The sequence below is a fragment of the Notamacropus eugenii genome, chromosome 2 (genome assembly GCF_028372415.1).
Source record: "Notamacropus eugenii isolate mMacEug1 chromosome 2, mMacEug1.pri_v2, whole genome shotgun sequence".
Taxonomy (NCBI): domain Eukaryota; kingdom Metazoa; phylum Chordata; class Mammalia; order Diprotodontia; family Macropodidae; genus Notamacropus; species Notamacropus eugenii.
Genome location: NC_092873.1, coordinates 321,120,324 through 321,147,796, shown reverse-complemented (window position 1 = coordinate 321,147,796; position 27,473 = coordinate 321,120,324). Strand labels below are relative to the sequence as shown.

At 36.8% G+C, this 27,473-nt stretch overlaps 1 protein-coding gene across 6 annotated transcripts in view; it reads left to right on the top strand.

Annotated features, from left to right (window-relative positions):
* Positions 1 to 27,473, top strand: part of RBFOX3 (RNA binding fox-1 homolog 3) — a 967,429-nt gene that overhangs the window by 593,690 nt on the left and 346,266 nt on the right. The gene's annotated exons all lie outside the window — the stretch shown is intronic.

Genomic DNA, 27,473 nt, shown 5'->3' with positions numbered 1-27,473 from the left:
TCTGTCTCTGTTTCTGTCTCTCTGTCTCTGTCTGTCTCTGTCTGTCTCTGTCTGTCTCTCTCTCTCTCTCTCTCTCTCTCTCTCTCTCTCTCTCTCTCTCTCTCTCTCTCTCTCTCTCTCTCTCCCCCTTCCAGACCAGAAATTGGGTCTTCTGTTTCCAGTCCCTGTACTTTTCCATGTCAAAGACTTACCTATGTGATTTTATCCATGAGAAAAATCCCTTCGATAAAAAGCTCCGAAGTAATTGGTCTGGGTTTTAGACACTAATAAAAACAGCAAGAAGAACACAGTACACATTTTAATGATAGCACTATAGCTGGTTAGTTCTGCTGCAAATTTCTTATAATCTGTCCCACTACCTTCTTTGAGGGGAACTGTCTTCAGATATAATAGGAGTTGTAGGTTCTAGGTGATGCATCTTTCCCAGAAACAAAACCAAGAAGAAGTAGTGAAATATTAAGTACCTTGGGCTTAATCAGAAGGTAGCAAGTCCTCCCTTACTAGAGTTTTGCAATAAAAGACTGGATAGCCCCTTGTTGCCTGTGTTTTAGAGATGATTCTTGTTCAGGTATCAGTGAGTGGACTAGATCAGAGGCAGCTAGGTGACACAGTGAGTAGAGTGTCAGACCTAACATCAGGGAGACCAAGGTTCAAATCCTCCCTTAGACTCTCACTAGCTATGTTACCCTGGGCAGGTCACTTAACCCCTGCTTTTTCTTCATCCATAAAGAGGAGATAATAGTACTTACTTCCCAGGGTTGTTGTGAGGACAATATTTGAACATCATTCTTGTAAACATTAGAGCTCTGTATAAATTATGGCTGTTATTATTGTTTATTATTATTATTTTAGATGGTTTCCAGAGTACCTTCCAACTCTGAGATTCTGTGATGCTCAGATTATTTAACCCTTTAACGGGTGATCCCTCAGCATTATATATCCCATTCTTTCTGTACTAATTTTGCACTTGTGGACATGTTTAATATTCAACAATAACTTCCTTAACACATTTTGAGCACACCATTTTGCAGTAGATATTGTGATGGAGGTAAGTGAGTTAGAAGATGTAATTCTTACCCTCAAGTGACTTATTACTGACTAACTAGAAAAACAAGACAAGCCTATAAGAAACAACCAATGAGCATAAACAATTTTAGATAATATGGTGCAAATGCTAATAAGTAGGTTGTGAAGCAAGAAAACGATCTATGTTGTTGGTTCATTTTGAAGACCTTATAGAGGATACTGTTCTCACCTACGATGTGTTTTCTCACTATTCCAAATAAAATGTAAGAGATTTTTTTTCTTTTGTTGTCATTACTCAACCTTGCAGAGTACACTGCACGGAGTAAGAACTCAGTGTTGTTTTATTCCATCCAACGGATGAAAGATTACAACTGTATTGACGGCTGAGCTTTCTCCATTGAGATCACACTGGGGATTATTATAAGAATGTCCTCCAATGCCTTACTTAGGCACGAAGGGGAAAGCATGAAGATGAACTGCGAACAGCCGTTTACTCTCCTAGCACTGCTGCTGCATTTCTCATTCTTTCCCTTCTTGTCACTCAATACAAACCTTGCTTGGGGAAAAATGGATCAATTAAAAACCAATTTCTGCCCGTCTTTGAGCAGACACTCTATGCCACAGTGTCTCCTGTAAGTTGGAAATAAATGTTATTCAGGAAGATGCTTTGGGCTTTCCAAGGAGAAGTATCACTTTTCAGCTCTCTTCATTCCTAACGCCTTCCCTGGAATAGCTACTAACATCCCCTCTCCCTAAGTATGGAGGAGAATATGGTGAACTGCTTCAACTTTGGAGAACATGCAGGGTCCAGGGTACTCTTCTCTCTCTCTCTCTCTCTCTCTCTCTCTCTCTCTCTCTCTCTCTCTCTCTCTCTCTCTCTCTCTCTCTCTCTCTCTCTCTCTCTATATATATATATATATATATATATATATATATATATATATATATATATATATATATATTTCAAAATAATGGATATATATATCCATTATTTTGAAAATCTATATTTGTGTTCAGTGTTGTATAGTTTTAAATTGTCTAGAATAGAAGCCAAAATATCTGAATTCTTATCTTGGCCCTGCTATGTCCTTGGTGTGTGACCTTGAACAATCATTTTACATTTCTGAACCTCAGTTTTGTCGTCTCTCTAATGAGTGTGTCTACTCATCAGAATTACCTTCCCCCCCTCCTCACTCCTCTTTTCCAAATCCAGTGGATAGGAAGACCTGAGTTCAGATCTTGTTTCAGATATTTACAAGCTACGTGGCCCTGGTCAGGTTATTTGACCAGACTGTCTTCCTAGTTACTCTCTCCTTTCTCAGTTTTTAAGACATTGCTTTCTCTTTGTTTTCCTTCTACCTGTTTAACTGAAACTCAGTTTCCTTTGTTGCTTCATCATCTATATCATGTCCCCTAACTAAGGGTTTACCCTTATACTCATATATTTGCCCTTGGTGATTTCAGGTTCTATGGGTTTAATTATAATTTCTCTCTCTGTCTCTGTCTCTCTCTTTCTCTCTCTGTCTCTGTTGCTGTCTCTCTCTCTCTCTCTGTCTTTCTCTCTTTCTCTCTGTTTCTCTTTCTCTGTCTCCCCTCCTTCCTTCTTTCTTCCCTTTTTCCTTCCCTTATTCTCTTCATGCATAGTTATATACAGATATTACTTATATTATAGATTATATTCTATATTCTATTCTTATATTCTATATTACGTTTTGTCGTACATTATGTAATGGGTATATATTGGAGTGTGTGTGTTTGTGTGTGTAAAACTTAGATTTCTCCTGAGCACTTATTATACATCTCTGACCGCCAATTGTATACTGCAGAATGAATGTTCCATAACCATCTCATACTCATATCTAAAATTTTACTCATTATTTTCTTCATCAAATTCTCCCTCCTTCAAAATTTCCCTGTTTCTCTTGAAGTCATCACCATCCTTCCTGCTCAACCAGGGTTGCCACCTCAGAATTATCATGGATGCCTCACTTTTCCTTACCCCACATATCCAATTACTTGCGAACTCTTGACATTTCTTCCTCCATGATATATTCTTGTATTCATCCTTGTCTCTCTCCTCAACATGATCACCACCCTGTCTCAAGCTCACATCACCTCTTACCAGGACTATGGTAATAGCTTCCTGGTTTGTCTCCCTGTCTCAAGTACTTGTAGCTGGCCAAGTGATTTTTATTAAAGTATAGATCTTATTAGGGGCAGTTATGTGGCTCAGTGGAGGGAGATTCATCTCCCTTTGTTCTCATCTGGCCTCAGATGTCACTAGCTGAGTGACCCTAGAAAAGTCACTTAAACCTATTTGCCTCAATTTCATCTGTAAAAATGAACTAAAGAAGAAAATGGCAAACAACTTCAGTTTCTTTGATAAGAAAACCCCAAATGAGATCACAAAGAGTCAAAAATGACTGAAACAACTAAACAATACAAAATTAAAACGTTAAAAACCTACTTCATCTCTGCCTTCCCCATCACCACTGCCAACACCAACAATTGGGCAAGGTCATTTCACATTTCTGCATCAGTACTCTGTTTGTTTCTGCTTCTGCAGCTTCATCCTGACTTCATAGCCTTGACATTAAGATAAAGACTGGACCTGTGATTTCAATGATGGAGGAAATTCACTCCTTCAACCAATTCAAATTAACAACTTCTCTGCAACATACAACCTTAGACAGTTGCTTAGAGCCCTGAGAGTTCCCACATGTAGTATATGTCAGAGTTAGGACTTGAAACCAGACTTTCCTGTTTGGGGAGTCCGTCTCTTTATTCACTACACCATGCTGTTTTTCCCAGTCTGCAAAATATAGTTTATTATAGCTTTGAATACAAGGACCTGCTCATATGACCAGGTATGCTCACTTTAAGAAAACCAACATACAAATCAATATTCACAAATCCAAACTCACCAGGATATGTGTAATAGAAGGTACCTGTTAGCATTACCTACCAATACTTTAGGATAGCACGTGACCTTTAAGGCTTTCCAGCACAAATATTCTATGAGTCTATAACTCAAATCAGGGTATCTTTCAAAGAAAGCTCCTCTAGTGCATTAAAACCTTTGTTTGCAGATCATTGACTGCTTGATGGAGAGGCCTTAGGGCAGAGAAATTTTCAGTTTTTAAGTATTAGGAATTGCTGCTTATTAAAAATGGTTAGAAGCTCATCCCAAATGTTTTATCCAAAATAATGGGAACATATTTTTTGGCTTGTAAAAATTCAGCTCAAGCACAGTTTTTCCAAGAACACATCTACTTCATAAAGTATATCTTGTCCAATCTGTGTGACCTGGAAGCAATGAAAGCTACTTATAAATACTTAAGATCTCAGAGATGTCTGAATGTTTTGTATTAGTCCCTTTGGCTTGGAAATAGAATGAATAAAGCTCTTCGTACTGATGGCTAGGTACCTCTGGGCCTGGTTTGGGAACAATTCTTACAGGAAGACATGCCTAGACTTTGACCTGAAAGGAGATGGAATGAGAGATGAGCAGCAAATACTGTGTGTATTCATAGAATTTAGAGCTGGAAGAAGCCCTAGAGAACTATGACCCATTCATTCTTTTTATATAGATGTGAATCTGAGGGCTCAGTCTGTGAATATTTCCAGGTCATATAAACAAGAGTAATTTACATTTATGTCCCTGTTTTATTTAAAGTCTGCAAAACATTTGAGTATATTCTCTCATTTGAGCCTGACAACACTTTAAAGTAAGAATTACAGGAATTATTGTCCTTATTTTATTGATGAGGAAACAGTCTTTGAGAAGGTAAGTGACTTGCCCAGGGTCACACAGCTAGTAAGTAACTGGTAGGATTTCTGACTCAAGTATTCTTGATGCCAGGTCCACTACTCAGTCTGTACAGTAACCAAGGAGTAAATCATCTTAATCCAAATCAGTTGTTCTGTCTGCTACTTCACCTTGTATTGCTTATGGTGAAAGAACGCCCCCCCTACCCCCACCCTCCCGCCTCCCGCCTCCCCAAAGCTACTCCTGTCTCTCTTTTTTTATTAGGCCTATTGTCTGGGGCAGCAAACCCCAGCAAACCAATTTTCCAGTTGTCTTTTTATGACTACTCTGAACTTCAATGATTCTTTACCTTATCATCTTTATGTCCTATTCAGTCCTAGTATATTTTTAAGCATTCCTTGACCAAAAACTTTGTCATTCTTCAAAGTGGCACAGCTAGGTGATATCATGAAAAGAGGTGTTTCACTTGGCTGCCTCCTGTCCTCCCAACAGACCATTCACTAGTTCTACTTTAAATGCTGAGTATATTTAAGGACCACGTGAAGTATAGGAAATGCCTGGTTGAGGTCCCTATTATATTGTTTCCTTTAAGATCCACCCCCATTGTCATTATACTGGGGAATCATTTGAACACATTTATGTACTTCAGAGGTACGTGTAGAAATGGGAAGCAGTTGAAGGGAATAAATTTTTTTTAAAAATTTAAGAACTTTGGAAGGAAAATATTTGAATTATTTATTTGTCTAGAATGTAGAAACCTTAGAATGATGAAGAGAGGTGTTCCTTTTACAAGATATTAATATAAACTGAATGCTGTGCTATTATAGTAATAAATGAATTATAATTATGTATGTGGAATAATTATAATAATTATTATAATGACCACATCTGGCCCCAGAGAAGAGATGAGAAAATACACTTCCTTGTGAGGGGATAGGGATGTGGAATGTTTTATATACCACCAAAATATGATATTTTATATACTATCATTTAATTCTGCTGAACTGCAGTTTTTCTTGTTTTTTAATTTTTTTTATAAGGAGTGACTCAGGGATAGAGGAGGAGGGAGATATTTCAGGATAAAGGTGAGCCAAAATAAGTTATTAATAAAAAATTACAAAAATATAAATTGTTACCTAGACTTGATCCCACCCACCTGCCCTCAATTTGACTCACACAAACCATGTCAAGCCTTGTGGAGCTGCCATGGGGCTCACAGAGTCTGAGGTATTTTGCCTTTTTCTGTTCCCAGGCATATGAACTAGAAGCCTCCTCTCTAATGAGAGGGGACAGGCTCCCTTTATTACACTTTCACATCATTAAGTCCTCATCTTGTCACTCTGGGGACAATTTTACTAATATTTTAAATAATGACATATATGTGTGTATGTATATGTTTTCCCCATAAAAGGAGAAGGTACTCAATATACAATATGTATCAGGCATGCAATAAGTAATTTATTCCTACAAACACAAAAATTGTTCAATATTAAAGACTCACCAAAGTACATTAACAGAACATAAATTCAGTAATTTAACTTATAATTACTATTACCATCCTTTGAGAGATTGATATGTAAACCTCAAAGCATTTTGCAAAACTTCTAATTAGATATTTTATATTTAGCCTCGCCTCTTCACCATCTTAATCATTCTAGGTACATGTCTGATAGTAAAATGTCCTGGTGTGGAACAATTCTCTTGTTGGCATCCATCCTCTCCAAGGAAGAAACTTCCTCTGACACCAGCCTGCTCTAACCCAATGTGACCTCAAGGCTCCAGATTTCTTGACCTCAGAAGGTCATCTGGAATTAGTAAATCAAAAGCGCAAAAGAAGCAACCCAAACTAAAAGCTCAGTTTTGCCCAGGCAGGACATGTGCTTTTAATGCCACATGTTTATGGCTGCACAAAGGCTGGAGGTGGTGAGTAAGGGCAAACCACCTTTTGTGCGACCTCTTTCTCTCAGGAAGGAGCTTAAAATACTCCCAAGTTGATTTGTAGGGAGAAAGGGAGAGAAATGGAGGACCTTTTTATTCCTCATCAACTCTTTCTTCTCCACAGGCAATAAGGGAACTGTGTCAACTCAAAGTGAAAGCCTTTTAGCTCTGAGTCATGCGTGGCTGGGAAAAGGCTCCAAAGCACACAAATGGTCAACCTGAACTAGGAGTAGCATTTCTGACAATGTTTCATGGAAGACCAGTTCAACCTTACTATTTTATATTAAGACTCTCTCCACAATCACTGCATCTAAGTCAGATAATGTTATTTTTTTCCAGATAAAATCAACTACTTTTAAGAAATCTATCTCCACTTACAAGTATAAAAGAAAGAACTTTATTAGGATGTGGAAGAATTTTATTGCCATCCTATTTATGCTTCTATCCGTATCTGGGATTCATACCAGACAACAAAACACTTAGGATTTGATATGACTGAAATTTTAAATGCTACAGGATGCAGAAATCTTGTGCTTGGCAGAGTTCCATGTTGCATTTCTGAACAAATCTTCCTCAATCATAGTGGCAAGGGCATTGTAGTACAATCTCTGACTTGCTTTTTTGCCTGTTTCCAATGTCTCTTTTCTTAAGCAATTGAATTGCACAGAGAAGTGGGGTGAAGGATGCCATTGGAGAGATATGGGATCAGAAAAAAGAGTGAGCAAGTCCCATAGTACGAGTGGGGAATGGCAGATGGACTGTTCATGGACTCTATTACTATCCATGCAATATTCTTTACCTGGGATTGCTGGATTTTGACTATTAACATTCCTGAGAGTTTTATTTTGGGGTTTTCTTTCAGGAGATGACTGTTAAATTCTTTCAATTTCTTTGTCCTCTGGTTCTAAGATGTCTGGGCAGTTATCTTTTATGATTTTTTGAAACATGATGTCTAGGCTCTTTTTTTTTACTCATAACTTTCAGGTAGTTCAAAGATTCCTGAATTATTTCTCTTCAATCTCTTTTCCAGATCAATTGTTTTCCTTTGAGATGCTTTACAATTTTCTTCTATTTTTTCTCAGTGTTTTGTCTTTGCTTTATTTCTTAATCTCTCATGGAGTCATTAGCTTCTACTTGGTCAACTTTAATTTTCAGAATGTTATTATTTTCTTTAGTAAAGTTTTGTACCACTTGTTCCAAGATGTTAATTCTATTTTCAGACTTCCCTGACCCTCATTTCTTTTTTCCATTTTTTCTTTTGTTGCTTTTGTTCGATTTTTAAGCTAATTTTTTAGCTCTTTCTTTTAAACTCTTGCTTTAACTCTTCTAAAAATTCTTGTTGGACTTATGTCTATATTATTTTCTTTGAAGCTTTGCTTATAGATATTTTGAAATGATTCGTTCTTTTCTGTGTTTGTGTCTTGAACTTCTATGTCACCATAGTCACCTTTCATGGTGGAATTCTGTATTTGTTTGCTCTTTCTTCCAGCCTATTTCTTGGATTTAGACTTTATGTTAGTACTGGGATTCTGTACACTTCTGGGGACGGGGACGTCTGGCCTATGTATCTGTCCTCTTACAACCCACTTTTACGTCTCAGATTGGGAGCCTAACAAATATTCAGTGCCCACAAAATGATATCATCCAGTACACAGCTTGCTCACTCCTCTCTGGGTCTGATCTCCACAAGTTCCTGACCCAGGTTTGGGTCTGATGGTTTGTCCTTGTTTGGGAGTTTCAGTAGAGTGCTGCTGGACTCAGCTGCTATAAGCCTACTAGGAGGTACTGAAGGTTTTGAGTGACTCAACTATAGGTACCCCTTTTGGTCTGGAACTCCTGCTGTAGTTATTGCAATGCAAGTTTATCCTCTGGAGACTAGAACTGAATCACCGCTCTGCTGCTAGGATCACATGGCTAAGGTTTGCTTCCAGAATTTGATATAATTAGGACCCAAGGCTCACAACTGCTCCTCCTTGCCATGATTCTGTGACCTGGAATTGAGTAGTTGGCAAAAGAGCTGTCAGACGACCCCCATTCCTGTGCCTTATGCTAGTTCAGGGATACCCTGGGTCTCTTTCTGCTCTGGTCCCTCCTGTCCTGGTGCCCTCTTTCAGTCCTTTGTTGTGCTCCAGACCAGACTCTGTCCTCAGTATCTACAGACCTCTCTGCTTGTTTCCATAAACCTTCATGGGCTTAAAAAATGGCTTACTGTGTCTTTTCCTTGACTTTCCCAAGCCTTTGGGAAGTGCATTTACTAGATCTTTCTGGAAAAAGGTCTATGTGGATCTAGGTTGTATTGCTTCTTATAGCTCTACCATTTTGATTCTACTCATGTTATGGCAAGAGCGTCAAAGGAAGGCTTTGACCATGGATAGTTAGACCCCCTGTGGAGAAAGTAGATAAGAGTTGCTCTGTTTAAGGCATGGATGGGTTGTGATTTGCACTGGTGAGATAGATCCATCACAGTATCCAAACAAAATAAATAGGTATAGATATGTGCATATTCAGCACCAAATCAAGAAATAAACTAACATATGAGAAAGTAGAGTTTTATCTCAATTAAAACAAAACTTTAGCTTTAACAAGTCTATGAAAAGAAGCAAAAACTGGTACTATCTCATCAGACAGTTTCAAGTTGTATTCAGTGAGTTTGCAGCTTTTTTCTCTCATCTTTTCTCAAGTCTCATATTTTGAAATGAGCAATTTCAGTATTTGCCTAGCATTGTGGCTGGCACAGAATCCAGAAAACCTAATAACTTTCTTAGTTTTGCCAGTTGCTGATAAGCAGGATGAAATTTGAGAATAAATAAAACCCTCAACATTATAGAATAATAAAGGGACTTGAGATTCCTTCAAGTTCTGCAGTTTTCAACACCATTTGTAACACAAATTTTAAAATGCCTATAATTCAATTCAATTAGTAAAGTTTTAATTACTGATTAAACTATACTTCTGAATTTAATATACCAAATGCAATCATTTTGTGAGTAAACTAAGTTAAGCTAGCAATTACTCCAGATCTGTAATAAGTGCTTTAAAAATAAACATTGCATATATCTACTTCAGCTTTCCTCTCCAGTTTTCATTCCCTCCTTCTGAAAATAAAGAAAAAGCAACTCTCCTACCCTTCTATGGTTTAAAATTTTGCAGATATTTTATATTTCTAGTTATTTGCATAGGCAAAATATTTTTCTTAAGCTTGTATCTAGCAAGTAGCAGCATTGTGTATGCAAAAACATCCATATTATTTCTGGAAAGCTTATAGAATATTGGGTGAGACTAACTGACTGAATTCAAATGCAGAATTTTTGCTGTGACTGAGTGAGGAAAAGTGACCTAAACCTGAAAGTAATCACTAGGGTGATTTGAGTTAGATAAGATAATTCTGGGAGAGAACAGGGGAATGAGCTAAAAGAAAGTAGAAGAGGAAAAGCAAGAGGACTCCATGGCTTATTTCTTTTTTTTAATTTTATTTTTAATATATGCATTTAATATAAGTATTTCCATACAATAAGAGATGATTACATATGAAACTGTAATATATATAACTTGTTATTCCTTTCAAATATACAACAAAATTGTGTAAATTTCTTTTTTTCTTTCCTCCTCCCAATGACTGCCATTAAATGCAAATAGAAAAAAAGTTTTATTGATACTTTTCATTTTTACATTATGCACATGTCCAACTCTATCCTCTCCCTCTTTACCAAGCAAACCTTCTTTAAAATAATAGTACAGAAAAATCATTTAACACATAGACTATACTTGATCTCATATGTAACATTGCGGAGTCCCTGAACTGTCTGTCCAATGAAAGAGGAGATACATTTTCCTCTTAGGGCAAAATTTGGTCATTTGAATATAGAGCATTAACTTTTATTTATTTTTTTTTCTATTTAATCATATTATGTAGTTTCATTTTCCGGCTTCTTTCTGCTGTACTATGTATCAATTCATATATCTTCCTATGTTTTTCTAAATTTCCTTTTCATTTAATATAACACAATAGTATTCTATTACATTCATGTACCACAATTTATTTAACCATTCCTTAGTCAATGAGCATGTAATTTGTTTGCAGTTTCTTACTATCACAGAAAAATCCTGTTTTAAAATATTTCGTTCTATATGGAACTTTCTCTTTTTCATCTCTTTGGGAAAAAATACCTTTCAATGGAATCTCTAGGTCAAAGAATGTGCATTTTTTTTTCACTTTATAAATATGATATCAAAATGTTTTCCAGAATGGTTGGACCAACTCACAGGTCCACCAAAAGTGCCTTACTAAAGTCCTTCCAACATTTACTATTTCATAATTTCTCATCTTCGTCATTTTTCTTGATGTGAAATGAAACATCAGTTTCATTTTCATTTGTCTTATTGTTAATGATTTGAAGTGATCTTTTATTTGATTAATAGCTAATTTGATTAAGTGCTTAATAGTTTCCATTTTTTTCTTTTCAAGAACTGTTTATTCCTATCTTTTGAAAATTTATCCATTGAGTCTTACATATTTTTGTTAATTATAGGCCTCGTATATTATAGAGTTTTCAGAGATATTTGATGCAGATTCTTCACAATCTAAAGCATCCCATCTTATCCTAGTTGCATTAATTTTGTTCATGCAAAAGCTTTTCAATAGCTCATGGCTTATTTCTCCCTGTGGTAACATAGTAGCCTGAGTAAACTAACTTTCAGGAAAAGAAATCCCCCATTCTGGCTGGTTCATAAACCTTTCTGCTACAATGAGTTTACAAGCCGAAGGAAAGATGTGGTCAGCTTATTGGAAATTTGTTCCTGAGCAGTCTTCTCACTTCCTTAGGGAGTCACAGACAATGCATAAACAGTGGCTGTCCAAACCAACCCTTTTCTAAGAAAGGTAAATACTCAGCAGAATCTCAAATTTGTAGGAATTTTTTCTCCCTAATTACTCAGCTCCCGGCACTATTTAGTACAAGGATGAGATAGTAGAAAGAGCACTGAATTTTGGAGTCAAGAAATGCATTTAAAATCTTAACTCTGAAAAGTTCTATTATGGTAATAATTTACACTGTTATTGCACTTAAAGTTTTTCAAAGTGTTTTCTTCACAACAGCCCTGTGAGGTAGCCATTGTAAGTATTTTCCTCATTTTGAAGACAAGGAAATAAACTCATAGTTGAATGGCCTGTCCAAGATCTAAATGTTTACACTCACATGTTCAGTGCTCTTTCTACTGCCTTCTCTGAACCTCCATTTCTTTATCTGTAAAAATAGGCATTAATCAATGAACTAGCATTTGTCATCTCTTCTATTCCAGTCTCTAAAGATAATCCTATTTATATTGTGTCTTCCACATGGTGGTTGTGAAAAAAGTGCTCTGTATATATTGAAAGGTGACATAAATGCAAGTTGTTGCTGATGACTTTTCTTGTGGTCTTTCATGTTTTCAGTTGTGTCTGACTCTTCATGACTCCATTTGGAGTTTTCTTGGCATAGCTACTAGTCTGGTTTCCCATTTCCTTCTCCAGTTCATTTTACAGATGAGGAACTGAGGACTTGCTCAGGGTCATATAGCTAGTAAGTGTCTGAGGCCAGACTTGAACTCATGAATCTGAATCTTCCTGACTCTAAGCCCACAACTCTTATCCAATATGCCACCCAGCTACCTAATGAATTTTCTAAAAGAAATTAAATGTGAATTTCAGATTTTGTAATTTGTAAGGAGCAAATTTCACATGGGGCAGTTTCTCCTGCTTGGGAGAAACTCCTAAATTAACCCATCAACCAAAGCTTATTGAACACTTACTATGTTCTGTGGTGAATGGGAAGTATGAGATGCTAGTCTTTGAGAACCATACCCTCTTGGAATTTACAACTTCTTTGGGTAGACAAGGCTCATGCACTTGAAAAGATGAATAATGGTGACTGAATCTTTCAGAATCTTTTAAAAATCTTTATCAACGTCGAAGGATCAGGTTGTCTATTCATATAATCGCCATGGAGCAGACTGATCCTAGCCTTTACCTACACTCTTCGTGGAGAACTGGCTCAGATCTTGGTGTTAGTTTGATTTTTTTCCCTTGATTCTTTATTCATGACACATTTCATGCCCTGTGAATTTCTTTTTCCATGACTACCCCAGAAGGGCAATTTGGGAAAACATTCTATACATAGAGGTAGTATAGGGATCATATGGGCAATGAGGATTGAACTGGTGTCTATCTGATGTCATTGGTGATAAAAATGATATAATAACTGTATATTCTCATGATAAAAACTTGAACTTTTTGAGGTCAGGAACTGCTTTATCTTGTCTATTTTTACCAAACATCTGGCATAGTGCCTAGACCATAGAAGGTCCTTTGGTAAATACAAATGGATGAATAGATGGATAATAAAGGATACAAATAGGAAATCAGTTAGGAAGGACACTCTAGAATAAGTGTGGGGTAAAGATTTGATTATCTTATCTCACTTTTTTCATGTTTCTTAGCATTTCATGGCCTAAATCATGGAATACTGATATGTGTAAGTGTACCTTTTCTTATATGTACACATGTCCCTTCATATTCCCATTGAATTCATTTGAACTTATCATTTCTTCCCCTTCCTATCCAGGCACATGCAAAGCTTTCAGCATATCATCAGTGCAGTACCTCCAAGCCCCCTGCACAGGAACAGGTAGCATTTCTTCAAGATAACCAATGGAAAGTGTTGCATTTTAAGCTAAATAAATACAATGCCCATAAAGGCAGCAGTTCAGACTGGGTACAAATGACTGTTGGAATTCATCCTCATATAATTTTTCATTCAAAATGAAATTATGCTTTTGAGAGAAGAAAAGAACCCTTTCTAAAAAAGAAATGCACAGTGAATCCCTTTGGGGGGAAACATTTTGACATGGAAAGTTTTCTGTTTTTATTCAGCCTTCCCAATTTAGTCCTCTCTGCACTCAAAAACCTTCAGCAAATTCTTTCATTTCTCCTTTTATAGCTATTATTTCCAATGAGCTTTATAATAGATTTGTATTTCTGGCAAAGTACTTCCTATCTAACCACTTCCTCCACATTCCCATGCCTTACCCTTATTTTTAATATGATACTGGCAGAACATGGTAAGGAATGATCCATCTTGGATGCTCCTGGAGAGGCTTGTGACGTGGGGGGAAAGGTATTAGGCTTAGACTCAGAAAACCTAGCTTGAAACCTCAGTTCTATCATTTATTAGTTTTTTAAACTTTGGCAAGTAATATTTGTATATTATTACAAGGATCAGAGTTTCATTATTGTAAGAACTATATAAGTCAACCAATTAACAAGTATTTATCAAGTGCTTATGATATGTTGAGTACTTTGCTAGGTACTGAGATAAAAAGACAAAAATTGGACAGTCCCTTGCCCTTAAGGAGCTTATATTGCATTGAGTAAAACACACACACACACACACACACACACACACACACACACACACTAGTAATAACTACTTTTATATAATGCCTACTGTGTGCCTGGCACTGTACTAAGTATTTTTCAATTATTATCTCATTTGATCCGCACAACGACCCTGGGAGGTAAGTTATGCTATTGTCCCCACTTTGCAGAGAAGGAAATTGAGTCAGACAGAGGTGAAGTGGCTTACCCAAAAACACAAAGCTTGCAAGTGTCTGGGGCCAGATTTGAACTCAAGACTTCTGATTCCAGGCCCAGTGCTCTATCAGTGGTGCCAATGTAAATGCCAGATATGCATGTATATATGTATGTGTATACGTGTGTGTATGTACACATGTATACATATATGTGTGTACATATGGTTGCATGCATATATGTCTACATAAATTATGTCTAATAATAAACATTTATGATAATAATCCCTTCAAAGTCCAAATAATGAATTTTCCATGGGGGAATAGGTTAAGGGGAAGAGACAACAGAACAGTTAAGAGAATATCAGAAGAGAAATACAGAGCAGGAACACCGTGTTCCCTGAGATTTTTATGGTCACTGTGTAGACCTGGCAGAAACCCTGAATGCCTAGGCAATTAGACTTTAGTGATGTCACTGATTATCTTGGGCCTGGTGATGAAATTCCGACTTTGAATCTAAGAAATGGACAGGATGGCACAGTTTTATGGGCTGGTCCTTCTTGAAATTGTTATGATTGTAAGGCTGACCACAGAGACCAAGGGAGCAGATAGCATTCCTTCACTTCTACTTGTTATTGCTGTTCAGTCATTTTAGTGTGTCTGACTCTACATGACCCCATCTGGGGTTTTCTTGGCAAAGATATTGGAGTGGTTTGCCATTTCTTTCTCCAGCTCATTTTACAGATGAGGAAACTGAGGCAAACAGGTTAAGTGACTTGGTCCAGGGTAGCATAGAGAGTGAGTATCTGAGGCCAGATTTGAGCTCAAGAAAATGAGTCTTCGTGACTCTAGGTTTGATATCTATTGGGCCAGCTAGCTATCCCTCACTTCTCTAACTTTACCTCAAAATGATAAGATATAGAAGAATACATTAGAAATACCAATACCTCACCTGGAAGAAATATTTCAGTATGGATGGCACTGACAAGTGGACAAAAGAGAAGGATAGATTGAAATGGACTGATGGTAGGAATGGCTTTGTTATGTTCCCAGTCAAAATACACAATAACAAAATTGGAAACAAATTTTACAAATGAAGAATTCATGTTGCTTTTTCTCAATGATATCTTCAGTTCCAAAGTAAACAAAACAGTGCATTATAGGTCAATGCTGGACAATCAGAATGAAAATAATAATAATTCCTAAGCCCAAGTTGGATAAAATACAAGCAAATATGGAAGGTACTTAAAGATGAAGAAGAAAAAGCTAAAAACAAAACCTATAGACACTGGAAATCCACAGCTAAAACAGACTCCAAAAGGAATACCTAAAAATGAAATAGAGAGTAAAAAATAAGAATATTATGCTTGATTTTGAAAAGGAGATGGGCATGCTTAGAATGGAATTTTGTAAAACCTCTTGAGTTTGAGACAAAATACACCAAAAACAGAGCAATTTTTAAAAAATGATACCTGCTATAACCATCATTAAAAAAATGAATTCTCTGATGTTTGATCGGGTATAAAAACATTTCAGTACCTGTACACAACAATAGCTGTAACTGTTGCCACAATGAGGATCAGAAGAAGAAAGGAGTCATTATTGTTATCTAGGAATACTGCTAAGTACAGGCATCAAACAAGAGAGAGAGAGAAAAAGAGAGAGGGAGGGAGGGAGGGTACAGTACTATATGGTAAATTTAACATAGGTATTTTTTGAAATTTCAGAATTCTTCATGGAAAGTTGAATTTGTTTAAAGTGAATTTACATAAAGTGAAAATTATCTGTATGTTCATACAACCAATCCTCAACTTTCATGGGGGCAGCCTTCCTAGAAAACTGGGGAAAGTCAAAACTTAAGTGTTGATACAATGAACCTATGGGAAATAGGGGTTAGGTTACAACAACTACCAAAAACTGTAATTATACATACATTAAGAATAGTATTACATGGTTGTTTATTATCCTAAATAACGTGTTCTTTCCCTTAGGCTTTGTGTTCAACAGGACACTCAGTCTCTTAACATACTAATAAGGATTAGTTTTCTCCTTAATGACTTAATCATGTAGTGCAAACATATTAAATGGATCTAAACATAGTGAAAATACTGGTGTATTTGATGTGCACATGTTGATGTCCACATGGAAATCTATTCTTTTAAACATATCACTAACACGATGATTTCAGTCATTTTCAGTCAAGTCCAACCCTTTGTGACCCCGTTTGAGGTTTTCTTGGCAACACAATGACACCAAGTACAATTGCATATAAAATATTTAGTCTTCCAGATAGACATGATAAACCCCCTACTCTTCTTTGTAATATCAAATTCTTTATCACCGTCCTAAATAAAAGTGAGAATGACTTTCAGATCAAAGAAAGAATAATATCACACACTACAATATCCACTTGTTGTACTTGGATGACACCGTTATATGGCTCCACTGAAAAGTACAGAAATTAGTCACTTCATCTCATGGAAACCTCCATTGATATAAAAATGTCTTCTAGATTCAATTGGTGTAAAAGTATTAATATTGACCAAGGAAAAATAAAGACTTGAAGGCCTTGAACTTGAATCCAAAGATCAGATTAAACTAATGGATGAATGCAAAAATCCATAAATGTCTTGGACTTCCCCAGGCAAGACTTTTCAGGTATAATGCCATTAAGGAGAAAACTAAGGCTTATTAGCTTGTTAAAGAGATTTAGTGGCCTCCTGAAGACAAAACTTAAAGGGAAAAAAACATTTAGAATAATGAACAACTATGCAATGCCACTTCTAATGTATGTGTACTTGTGGCATAGTAAAGTAGGTGCTACTGTTTATTTAAAAGTATCTATTAAAGCTGTCCATATAGTCAGAAGTTATGGAAATAATAACACTTTTTGGAAAAAAACAGGTGTGGAAGAGAATTGATATGTGTTCTCAGAGCACATAGTAAATAGATTTAAAATATAAAGAAATACATTTATAACAAATTCCAGTTCACAGACCATTAGTAACAACTGACAACAGCTATGCACCATTAAATTTGACTCAAGTCACTGAAACTAGTTTATGTACAAATGCAGCCTGTGATGTAACTAAGATCCAATAGTGGAATCAAAAGATCCTCCATGAGCAACAGTCACAATGAAGTTAATCTATATTAAGTCAACCAATAAGTGTTGGACAAATGACTGTCTTTTTCGTTTTTGGTGATGGAGAGGTTTATGGTAGTAATTGAAATATCAGGTTACTGCCACTAGAAATTACAAAAAGGTTATCCTTAAGGAACATAGACTTTGGAATCAATACAGATTTTATGCAAGCAAGTGGATGGAAATGTGTAAAAAATTTGTAGATATTTAGCATCTAGTCAGTGACTCAAAAGAAATGGTCATATGGCTAGAATTGTAACTAAGCTAAGGCTTACTATGCTTCATAAACTAACAGGTAACAAAGCCCCGTAATACAAATGCAAAATATCCTTGAGAATTCAACAGATAACCTGTAATTCATCACAGATGAAACTATTTATTGCCCACAACTGCCTGGGCATAATGCTGATCCATAAAAATTTAAAAGCAATATTTTTAACATATGTTGCTATGTGAAGTACTCATAATCTCCAAAGTACATGAAGTGAAAAGCTTTTGAAGTGTGGAAACCATGCAGAAGAAACTAAAACCATATAGGGATGGGACAAGATATATTTATTTCATCATTGGCATGCTATCTGTGACGAGAGGTGTCCCAGTGATGCTTTCAGGGAGTCTATAGAAGATGAGCTTATATTTCCATTTTTAGTCAGTTTCCAAAAGCAACCTTTTTTTGTCAATATAATAATCTGTAGATCATTAACTATAATGTTGCTTACTTAACCTCATTGAAAAAAGAGATAAGAATGAGATTAAAAAAAAGTGACTAGTTCACAACTAGGTGGCTCTTCACAGTGAACCACCCAAAGCACCTGACATGGAGTCAGAAAGACCTGAATTCAAATTTGTCCTTTTACACTGAAATAGGTGTGCAATGGGGGGTAGTTAGGAGGCTCAGTGGAGAGAGTGCAAGGCCTGGAGTCAAGAAGACTTATCTTCTTGAGTTCAAATATGGCCTCTTGCTAGCTGTGTGACCCTGGGCAAGTCACTTAACCCTCTTTGCCTCAATTTCCTCACCTGTAAAATGATCTGGAGAAGGAAATGGCAAACCACTCTAGTATCTTTGCCAAGAAAATGACAAATGGTGTCATGAAGAGTTGGACATAACTGAAAACAACTGAACAGGTGTGCAACTCTGGGCAAGTCTTTTCATCTGTCTCCCTCAATTTTTCTCATCTATAAAATGGGGATAAAAATAGCACCTACCTCTCAGGCTTGTTGTGAGGATAAAATGAGATAATATAATGTGCTTTGTGAAATGTGAAGTACTGCATAAATACTAGTTCTAATTGTTATTAAGAAAACAATAATGATAGGATTGGAATTGGTAGACTTCCTTAGAATATATGATCATAAACCCCCAGGAATGCTTTTGGAATAAAAAAGACATCTTTACTGAGCTAATAAGGGTTAATAGCAGATATCACTGGATTCATCCAATGTAACTGAAAGTGATTTACCTCCAGATGAGCCTATGAAACAACTAAGATCTATGAGAGGAATGAAAAGGCTCCCTTTAAGCAACGTCTGCATGAAAACAGCTAACAATATTTTGACAAAGAAGTGTCAGACAAGTAGCTGAGTCATGTTACGCAAAGGGGTTTGTGTTTGCAATTCAGGATCAGATAATTACCACTAAAAACTACAAAAGAGGTATCCTGGAAAAAATGCCATCTTAGTGATCATTATCATATAATGTATAATTTCTGGCTACAAATATTTAGCACTTACTGAATACTTAGCAAGACACAACCTAGTGGCCTACTATCCTTCATGGACAGATAACAAATTCCCATTACATAGAGACACATTTCAAAATATCTGGGAGAATTCAACTGTAATAGACTTTCCTGGAATAAGACCATTATCACCAGTCTACAATCACTCAGACATAACACTGATTCATAAGAATTTAAGGACTTAATTTTTAATATATCTCACTATCCCAGATATTTGTAAAACTTCAAGCTGCTTGGAGCAAAAAGCTTTCAAAATATAGAAGGGAGATCAAAATCCTACCCAATGAAAGAGAACAAAATAATATTCTGGATAAGGTCCCAAGTTATCTTGTCTCCTGTTGGAGTTGTACCAAGGATGTTTACAGTGACCTTATAGAAGAAAATTTTACATATTAATATTTTTATTCAACTCCAAAACAGTTATTTTATCTGAGGAATATCCTATAAACATTTAATATACTTGTGCCCCTTTGGAGGTAATATTTTGGGGGCCTGTTGCCCAAATGAGCACATGCATTCACGGGGTGGCATCCCCAGAAGGCTCCTGACTATTTTACTCAATGTTCTTAGAGGTGATCATGAAGGGCTGTACTCCTAGTATGGTTGCTACAAAACATCCCTCCAAACCAAAGGTGCCCTTCACACTGTGCCTCTGTGGGGCTCTTAACACATAAGATCCCAAAGAAGAGTGGGCTCAGATTTAAAGTACAGTGGCAGTAAGGTACATATATATAAAATATGTATAGCAAAGGAGTATTCCTGATTGCTGACTCCTTCCATGGAGTCCTCATAATGTCAGTTGTGGGGCATGTTAGTGTCCATAGACAAATCGTTCTGTTGCTCCTCAAAGCTGACACCTTAAAAAGCGTAACATCTCTGCTGAATGTTTCAATTGTTGATCTAGGACCCACTACTTATGCTTGGATAGGCCACTTCACTGGCAGGCTGGGTCGTTCTGTTGCTGTTGGTCCCATAGAGAGACAAAAGTCAGACACTGCCCCACAACTCTTCCAATCTTACAATAACTCACAGTGAAGTTGCATGGATATATCCATCAGGTTGCTGTTCCATTGTCTATTCAAGGAAGCAAAGATAAATAAGAGGGCCATACCTATAACCTCCATTGCCTGGCTGGGAGAATTGGAAGTCCTTCCCCTGTCTAGTTTCCTTCAAGATAATTCAAAGCATGACTCCATAAAGACAAGTGATCAAGGAAGGAGCAAGTTGTCTCTTTTATGTACCCATTCAGTTCCTATTTGGCAACCCTTGAGTCATCAGTTCTTCTGACTCCAAAACCAATTAGAATATTTTTTACTATTACACAGTATAAACCCTAGAGTCATCCACATGGTGACTTGGACTGAAACCAAGCAAGGAATATCCATCCTTCAACAACTGGCCCACTCCTACTATATAAAAGAAAATTAAAGCAGGATTGGCCAATAGGATTTTGGCAATACCACTAATTAGGTGATGTTGTCCATAGGACATTAAACATAAAATAATAATGGCATGAAAGCAACTTGTCACAGGCCATTTCTACCTGAACTCCTTTGAAAAAATATGAGAAGAATGAGATGATAATGGTAGTGTTATTAAAAAGCTTCCAAGGATCCCATTTAAATAATCACACCATCCTCTGAATATAAAAACATTAACTTACATATAAATTTATTAGTTTTGCATTTTAAAGTCATATGTTAGTAGTAATTGATACATAGGAGTATACCCAGAGCTATGTATATACACACCCAGAATTCTCTAAGGAACTATCTGTAGGGAGGTAAGGCTAGAGAAGGATAAGCTATCCTATCCTTATCTCTCCACTCCCCATCTCTGAATCACAGAGCTAGGGTTCCACACTGGCATACTTGAAAGAACAGGAAATGCTTACGAAGGTGTTATCAAGTATGCAGCTTGTTATAATTTATAGCATAGAATTATCACAGCCACAACCCTTCAGTATTCTCTGTGCACCAGACTGTAGACAGCTTGAAGCACAACTCAGCACACTGGAGTTCTTCAGAAACAAATACAAGACCAGGGATTGCAAGCACAAACACACAAGGAAAGCCACCCAGGGACACCAGACCCCACGGCCCATGCTTACCTATGCCAGTATGGTTGTGCTGTGAAAAGGCTTCATCTGGCTCACTAGCTCTCCTTCTGTCCAAAACAAATAGCACAACACCAGCAGGAAAACTGGCCAGCCTAACACAAATACCAGCCAAGAAGTTTTATTTCTCTCTGCTTTTGCTGTTAGATGCAGGTAAACCTAGCATGGGAGAAAAGATGGTATGGTCCTCATGGCTATTGATAACACTAGCCTCCTTGTCCCTAGAACTCATCTGCCATGGCTTCCTTGGGGTAATAACATGTGGAACTAAAAGGGGCTCTAATAGGGTAGATACCAAGTGCCTAGCCCATGGTAGGTTCAGAAATATGTCTTAATAAAGACATGTTCAATTCCATGCAAGGATGGGGACCCCTGCAGCATAATCAAATTTCCTCAATCAGTTCAAACATACTTACTGGGCAACTTCACTACACTTGACCATAAACATTTTGCATTTAGACGAAAGCAGGGGATTTTTAACTTTTTTGTGTTGTGTATTCCTCTAGCAGTCTGATGAAGCCTATTGTCAGAACAGTATTTTTTAAATGAATGAAATAAAATACTCAGGATTGTGAAAGGAACCAACTATATTTAGATCTAGTTATCAAAATATTTTAAGTCTTTGATTCAGACATATCTTCACCTTATTAAGATATCACTTTAAATGGAATGTGTAATTTGATTGACTTGCTCAATAAGACCCTACCTTTATGTCAGTATAATTCCATAAACATTTATCAGTCACCTAAATCATGTAATCATATTGTGCTAGGAGTCTTTAAAACTTCTAAGGATTACCTTTTGTAGTGACCCTTTTCTCTTTGCCTGTGTGCTCTTTATTACTTTAAAAAAAACACTCAACCTCTGCATTCTTGCATTAAAAGATTTTGTAAGGGAGAAATGAGAAAGTGTTTTCACTCTGAATTATATCTAGGTATGTAGTATATGATGTCCTAGATACTATAAAGTGCTGCCTTAGCACAGAGATGGAAGCTATGTCTATGTCATGGTGGTGACAGAATGACTAAAGAACTCTCTGAGGGGAACCCTATGGCCCAAGAAAGAGGAAAAGCAGTGCTTAGGATTCCTAGAGTGAACCTCCTGTGGAAGGGAAATGAGTAGGAGTAGAGATTTTAGACAACCTCAGGTTCCCTGACTCAGCTTCCTCTTACCTCCACTGCTGCCTTTTATAGGTACAATGAATGAGGTGTTAACTTTCTTTTTCTTTCCTACGTGTGAAACTGAGTCTCCCTAATCTCACTTGAGCTAGACATAAAGTGGTATTGATAGACATTGATGGAAACTTTAAACTGCTCCATTTTTCTGACCATGGCCAATTCATCCCTCTTTAGGGAGCCTGGTGCCCCTCTGTCCCTAGAGGCTCACAATTTTGTACCAGACATAATGTGAATACCCAACCAACTCCAGTGCTACTCCCAGACTCAAGCTATGCATGTTTTAGATTTGTTCCACCATGTCAGGAAGAATTGTTAACTTTCAACTAACCCTGGTTTGTTCCTCCTTTGTTCCTTCTTGTCCCTTAAGGTAGTACTGCATGTCTGGATCAGGGCTTCTTAAACTTTTTCCACTCATGACTCCTTCAGCACTTTTTAAACTATGAGTTTAAGACTCCATATAGGGTCTCAATCCACAGTTTAAGAAACACTGGAGATGATTCCATATAGAAGTAGAGTCCTCAAAAAGGTTTAATCCTTTAACCTCATAAAGGTATATAACCTCCTGGTTATATTCTCTGTACATACACACACACATATCTAAAATATGTGTGTATATGTGTGTATACCAGGAATTATGAAAAGATGCATGGCCAAGCAGGCATGACCAGTACATGATGCCAGTCAAAAAGTAATGGCACAGGGATAAAATATATTATCAAAGAAATATATCATAGCAAAAAGTATCACAGCAAATATAGCCAAAAAAAGTATCATAGCAAAAGACCAAGGGATAACCAACGGACAATCTTTATTCTCTATTGGTATCCGTACTTGGCATTGATAAGACTTGATCTAAAAGGTTGCTGTGAGTCCTGATATCAATGTGATCACATATCCATGAAAAATTATATAGCAGAAGGGAGGGAGCATAGGAGAGAACTATGCTTCTAACCCAAAGATACTGTGGCTATTATTGATCATCATTCATTTTTTGTATATGTTAATTAAAAAATCTAATAAACACTTGGCTTTTCACATTTAAATTCTGACCTGGGATCTGTCGTTCTTGGGACCATGTGTCAAACCTTCCTCTATTTAAAAATCTGCTTCTCGAACCGAGTCAGCTTTTACTCATAAAGGGCCATTCCCATCCATCTATGCTTCACCACTATGTGCCAGGCTAATCAGTTTGGTATGTGTCCAAGCAAGGAAACTTTAGTAGACTGGTGAGTTTCGAAGAGAGAACCCTTTGGTAAAATCAGCAAAGAATAACACTAAGAAGAAAGGAAGATGGGCACCTATGAGTAGAGAATGATGCATACGTTATCCTACCTCACTAATGTATCAGCTGATTTTATTGACTTGTTTTTTTTCTTACAGAGGAAATCACCTGGGGTAAGTGGGATGGGATGTTCAGAAATTGATATGATATAAAAACAAAAATCAGCAATAAAAAAAATGGGAGGAAGGGTATGGATCACTAGACCAAACCAGTGATAAAGACTGGAGGCACTGAATAGAAAGGAAAAAAAAAACTAGTGAAGGAATTTTTCTGAGCAAATTCCAAGGAACACTTCTCAAGTTAGGTATTCTGATACCTACAAGAATAGCAATTTTGACACAAGACTTGGAGAAGACCTTTTACTCCCTCAGAAACCCAAAGAAAGCTAATGAGAATTGCTGGGCTTTAGATTGGAGAGTAAAAGTAGCACAATCAAGAATGCTTTTCATGAGCGGACTTAGGCCATCTGGCATGAGTACTTTCACTCCCCCTTCTATATTGTTCTGTATTCAATAACATTATCTCCAATTCTCTCTTGTTTTCCTCCGATCACAGGAGAGATATCTCAACTCCTCAGCAAGGCTCCTTGTTCCACTCTTTACCTCCTTCCTTAAGAACCTTTCTAGAAATCATCTGCTGTTTGTCATTCATCCTCAATCTTGTTCCTCTTGCTAACTTTTTCCCATGCACGTATAGTGCATCTTTCTAGTCCTTTGAAAAAAATCATTTTCTTAACCCTCCTTACCTCCCCCACTTCACTGTTAAATTTCAACAAGTTTTCCCTACCTCATTAGATGCCATGTGGCTTACTGGTGATGAGAGCTGTCCTTGGAGGCATAAAACTTCTGTTCAAACCCTACCTTTAATACTTACTGATCTAATACAACTGATGGTTGACTGATCAAGTCCTTTCATCTTTCTGTGTTCTAAGAAACTCTCTAATAATGTATATTATAAAGGAGATGACCTATATTGATTATGGGAGTTACCTCACCCAGAATGTCCCCAGAGCAATGAGAAATTACTGATCTGGTATATATCCCCATGCCTAATAAATCCATCTCCTCATTATCTGTTCTCTCTTCAGGCTCTTCACTGGCTTCCATCCTACTCAGACTGTCATCTCAAAGATCACCCACTGGTTGCCAAATCCCTTATGCAGCTCTCATTCTTTTAGTAGCTTTTGACAATTCCAGTTACTGCCTGCTAGATACCCTTTCCTCCTTTGATACTAGAGAGAACACACTCTGGATTTTTCTTCTACCTCTCTGACTGCTCCTTCTTTTTCTCCTTTGCTGTCTCCTCATTTTCTATCCAGCGTCTTAAAGGATCTATCATTGGCTTCTTCCATCTGTATGTCCTGCCTCTCAACAATCTCATTCATTCCTCCAGCTTCAATTACCACCTCTATGTAAGTGACTTCTAAATCCATATCTCCCACCCAAACCTCTCATCCAAGCTTCAGTCCCACATTTCCTATTAGTTACCAAGCATTGCAACCTAGATCTCAAGAGATACTTCAAACTCAATATATCCAAAATGAAACTCATTTACCCTTAATCCTTAAACCTTAAACCTACTCCTTCTGACTACAATTTCTGTCTGTGGCACCACCGTTCACCTTGTCTCATATGTTAAAAGCTTAGGTTAATCTTTGATTCTTCCCTCTACCTTTGTCGTAGTAATCAGTTACAACATTCTGCTGATTTTACCTCTGCAACGTCTTACATCCATACCCTCTCATCTAACCCACTGCCAGTGCCCTATATTCAGTCCTCATCATCACTCTCTTTTACTATTTTGTCCCTCACTTTCTCCCTGCTCCAATTCCTCCTTCCTACCTCTACTGGACAAGGATGATTCCTTGTGTAATAAATTTTGCCATGTCACTCTTCTGCTCAGAATTTCTCGTAACCCTTTCTTTGCTTAAAATAAAGCTCATGCTCCTTTGCTTAGTATCAAAGACCAACTCTGCCTTCCCTGTCTCATCTCATGTCGTTCTTCTCCATACTTTCTTCATTTCTCTTAAGCTGGATTACTCTGCCCCAAAAAGCACAGGCTACTCTTTTCCATCTTCATGCCTTTGTTCACACTGTCCTTTATATATAGAATGTCCTCCCTCCTCTCATCTCTCAAATTTCTTTCTAGTCTCTCATATATTATCTCCTTCATAAGAGTTGACAGTGCCTTGTTTTGCAGTTCTATAATGTCCTCATAGAACAGTGTGTATGATAGCAATTTATTTGTATCTTCCACTCCTTCTAGATGGTAGGCTCTAAAAGGGGAGGGATTTTCTATTATCTAAATTTTATTTTACCTGCTGAGGCCAGGAAGGTGTTCTTTAAAGAACTGGTAATTAATAAAATTTTTAAAGATGAATGAATAAATGAAGAGCAGACAGTGATCCCCTGAAGGCAGGGTTCACTAACTGTTAAAACCAAAAGATTTTGGAAGGGTCATACTTATTCTTTGAACAGTACCAAGCTAATTGCTGGACATATGACAACACACTTGTGACTTACATAACCCTTATATAGTTTGTGCCAAGATGTACCTGAAGTACTTCTGCATGTATTATCTTGAAACTGGTATCATGGGAGCAGAAGGAAATATTCCAGAGAAAGGCAAAGGGCCCAATGTAAATGCTGAACCCACAATCTTTGGACCCTATCCTTTTTTGAGATGTCCTCAGGTAATAATAACAGAAAATTTACATACTAGTGGTGGCAAGAGGAGCCCAGCCAGCAGAGCCTTTTTTGGGAATTGCCCTAAGGTGTCCATTTTTGTCCTAATATTTTGCAAGATTTCAGTGTTCAGGAGAAAACATTAGATGTATCTGGGGTTAGAACTGCAGACAGAGAAGGAGAAAGGGAGAGGGGAAGGGGGGGAGAGGGAGAGGGAGAGATGTATATATAGATACTAGAAACTCTGGATGTAGTGCTTTCCAAATACAATATTCCCTCTCAGAGATGGAAAACTCAGGAATTAGTCACTTCTATAACCTTTCTAATTTTATGTGATCAGAATTGTTCATTTTTTCTTCTATGATCCTTTCTGTTTCTCATTTGATCATGAACTCTTTGTCTATACTGATAGCCAAAAGGTAATTTCTTCCTTTCTCTTCTAACTTGTTTAGAATGTGACTATTTATGTCTGTCATGTAACTATTTGGATCTTATCTTGGTATAAAATATGAGATGTCAATTTTTACCTAATTTCTCCTAGGCTGCTTTCTAGTTTTCCCAACCAATTTTTTGTTGAATAGATGAATAGTGATTTTTGTTGATGCTTTCTTATCCCAGTAAACAGACTTTTTTGGTTATTTTGAAAATTAAGCTAATAGAGTTCCTGGACCTTCTTATGCTGTGTACCTAATCTGTTCCAATTATCTCTATTTTTTCAAAAACACCAAATAAATATCATGATTGATTATTTGTAATATAGTATGACATCTGATGTTACTAGGCATCCTCACTTTTTTTTATTATATCTCCTAGGATTCCTGATCTTTTATTCTTCCAAAAGAATTTTGTTCTTCTTTTTTGACTCCATAAAATAATCCTTTGATAGTTTATTACATTGGACAAGCAGATTTATTTAGTCAGCATTTTGTTTTTATTATGTTTGCTCAGCCTACCAATTAATAGCAATTAATAATTATTTACTTATTTAAGTGAATATTTTCTGTAAATATTGTTTTGTAATTATATTCATATG